Source organism: Phaseolus vulgaris, chromosome 11 (genome assembly GCF_000499845.2).
Source record: "Phaseolus vulgaris cultivar G19833 chromosome 11, P. vulgaris v2.0, whole genome shotgun sequence".
NCBI lineage: Eukaryota > Viridiplantae > Streptophyta > Magnoliopsida > Fabales > Fabaceae > Phaseolus > Phaseolus vulgaris.
Window position 1 is genome coordinate 5,286,988 of NC_023749.2, and position 3,710 is coordinate 5,290,697.

The following is a 3,710-nucleotide window of genomic DNA, read 5'->3' on the forward strand; positions in this document are numbered from 1 at the left end:
TTTCTAACTTTGCTACCTCTTCCAAATGTTGTCATCAAATCAACATATCCCTTTGTGTTAACTCTTTCGCCTGAAAAGCCAATGATTTGTTCTCGAAAAGGCACTATGTCTTCTTCTCTCAAATGTAACCTTTTGAACGTATCCCAAAACAAGATATCGACCGAACTTCCTTGATCAACCAGGGTCTTCATGACAGCATATTCGGCTATTTCAACCGTGATTACCATAGGATCATCATGATCTGGATCAATTTCTTGGAAGTCTTCGTCTGTGAAAAACATTGGTGGTAAAGTTCTTCTTTTGAAAACATGATTAACAGACCTGATATTTCTCCAATGTTGCTTTCGTGCAGATGAGGATTCCTTCCCAGAAAAACCTCCTGAGATCGTATTTATAAACCCCCTAACCGGTCTTCCCAAACTTCGCTCTCTGCTTCGTCTTACTGATTGAGTGTTTTGATAGATTCTATCTCTTCTTTCGTCTAGCCTTCCAACCCTTCTTTCGTCTCTTTTTTCCACTTGTTTTTCTCTCCTTTCCAACCTTTCAAACCTTCTTTCACCCAGCTCTCGCCCCCTCGTATCTCTCTCTGGACTTAACCACACTCTTGGATTTCCCCTTTGAACAAAACGTTTTAACTGTCCGGCATGAATCAACTCTTCTATTTTATCTTTCAACCCAATACATTCTTCTGTATGATGACCATGATTTTTATGATATTCACAATGTTTGGTGCGGTCTGCCCTTTCTGGTGTTCTCGCTTTTCTTGGTGATGGTATTATTTCGGTTGCCATGGCTTCCTGTAAAATTCTTGCTCTGTTCGTATTTAGAGGTGTGTATTGCTGGAACTTTCGAGCTCTGAATTCTTCTCGGGCTCTTCTTGCAACAGGCGGATGTTCTCTTTCTGTCACCCTCTTCTCACCTCCATCAACCCTTACTTGGTTTCGAAACTCCCTTAATTCTTCCATTTGCATAAATTTTGATGCCCGTTGCCTTAGTTCATCCAGATTGATCGCAGGTTTCTTGCAAAGACTATCGGCAAATGGTCCCGGTTTTAATGCCGTTATCATATGATGCATGGTGACCTCTGGACTAAGATTTCGGATTCCCAAAGCAACCTTTCCAAAACGTTCCATGAACATTCTTAAAGACTCTCCTTTCTCTTGTCTTATGTTCACTAAGGCGATTGACGTTAAATGATGAGGGCGACTAGTCGCAAATTAAGCACCGAACTTTTCTATCAACGTATCAAAACAATCTATACTCAAAGGTGGGAGGCGTGTAAACCAGCTCAATGCTGCCCCTTTCAGAGTTGTAGGAAATACTCTGCACATAACAGCATCATTCCATGTATACAAGCTGATTTGAGTAGTATATATTGCAATATGCTCATCAGGATCCGTACTTCCATCATATTTGTCAATGGTTAAGTTCTTCCAATTGTCAGGCAACGGAGTATCGACTATAACATCATAAAACAGATGTTTTCTGGAAGATGTTCCTGCACAAACCCCAGAGTTTTCAAGCCATCTTCTTCTGGTTTGAGAGTTTTCATTATACATCCTCTCGTTCACTTGTATCCCTGGTTGGACAGTTTCGAAAGATGAATTCAAAACCGTTTCCTCTTGTAACTTTCTCCTCATGTGTGCGTTTTCGGCTCTTAACATACTCAATTCTTCTTCATTATTCTTTTTTAACATCTCGAATTCTTTTTGTAATTGGACCAACATTGCCATTGGCATGTTAACATTGTCTTCCCGATCTCCACCTTGTTCTCCTCCTTGACTCATCTTGTCTTTAACCCTTCTCAACTGACCCTGGGCCCCACGGTGGGCGCCAAAATGTTCTTACAACAAGGACCAAGAACACTTGAAACGGGTTAATCAAGACTAATCCTTCAATCTTGGGCTGAATATTGTCTTGGGCCGGGTACTTCTCTCCTTGATGGTGCTCTCGGCTTCTCCTCTCGGGTGGTGCTCTCGGCTGCTGCTCTCGGCTGGTGCTCTCGGCTTCTCCTCTCGGCTTCTCCTCACAACAGGTGGGGGGTACCTGCAAGTCGCTCCGATGCCAAAGTCAGAAAAGGTTTAATGTTCATCAGATAAAATCACTCTTACCTTTTTCTTGTGTTGACCTCCTATTTATAGGGTTTCGTTGATGGGCCTTCAACAGTATTTTTGGACTTTCTTCTCACACCTCTTTATTACTTTTACACCCCCTTGTGCAAGTTCCTTATTTAAATTGGGCTTTATTATGATTTTTATTATCCTTTCAGGTTTCGGTTTAAACCTCTCGGTTTCAACCTTTTTCCCTTGTTTATTCAATGTTGTTCTCGGCCTAAACCTCTCGGTTTTAGCCTACTAGTACACTATTCATTTACTATTTTTTTATAATTTTTATTTTATTGTGTTCTCTTACTTTATATTGATTTTATTTCTATTTACTATTCTAAATTAAACCTGTTTAAGGTATTATTAATATTTTAAACCTCATGTTCTAAGAGCTCATTTGGGTAATATAGGATGAACCAAACCCATAACGTTTCCTTGGCTGAATTTTAAAACCAGACTCGAACGTAATACATCCGGCTCTATTTTTTTTTTTTATATGAATTTAAATCCAAATCGAATAAATAGATTACATTAGAAGTTTAGATCTATTAAATTGGATAAACTGATTTAGATTTTTAATCTAGTTTAAATTTAAATTTAGATTACGTTAAATTTATATCCATTTAATTGATTTAATATAGATAAAATTAGTATTAAAATTGAGACTATTATATATAATAAATTCATTTTTTATTTAAATTAATTAAGTTGATATATTTTTTAAGACTAATGGTTAATTTTGAGAGAATGGGGGATCATATAGAGTACCTATACAAATTGATTCAAATGGAAAATACAATTATTGAATAATCTAATTGTAAATAAATATAAATCCTTATCTCTTTCAAGTATTTAGGGTTATTCATATAGGTGCTAATACTAGAAAGAGTGAGTTGTGGGAGTCTCTCTTTGACTAAAATAAAATCAAAACAAAATTGTCTAAATGAAAAGGTAAACACCTAACTTTGGCTCTATGGTAAAATCGGTGTTCAGTGCACTACCTATTTATTATTTGTCCTTCTATAAGGCTCCTTGTATCTGTTTGTCAAGCAATCACAAAAATTTAAAGAAAATTCTTATTGGATTGGGGAAAGAGAGTACTAAAATAACATGGATTAGATGGAAAACCTATATAAATTCGTTGTATTTGACGCTCCCTAATGTGAAGATTTTTCTTTTTTGAGTTTTGTAATTCATTTTTTCATCTTCCTGATTTTTTTATGGGTTATGTGGCTTCCAAAAAAAAATGAAAAAAAAAAACACAATCACTACCAGTAAAAAAAACTTACATCAACCACCAACTTTCACCACCAGTCATCACAATCAACCACGACAAGCAACTACCACCACTTGAAAATGAAAAAGACACACACTCTACAAAATTATATCAAGAAGTATAATTTTATCACACAACTACAAACAATGAGAATATATTTTTTATCACCAAAAGAATATAATAAATTTATATATATTAGATAAGAATGTTTAAAATTTTGGCTCTTAAAAGCTCGTATTCTTTTGCCTTTCCAACACAAAATACAATTCCTGGTTTGTACATAGGAAAATGATATCCTTTATAAGAAGCATTCTTATATGTTTACAAAA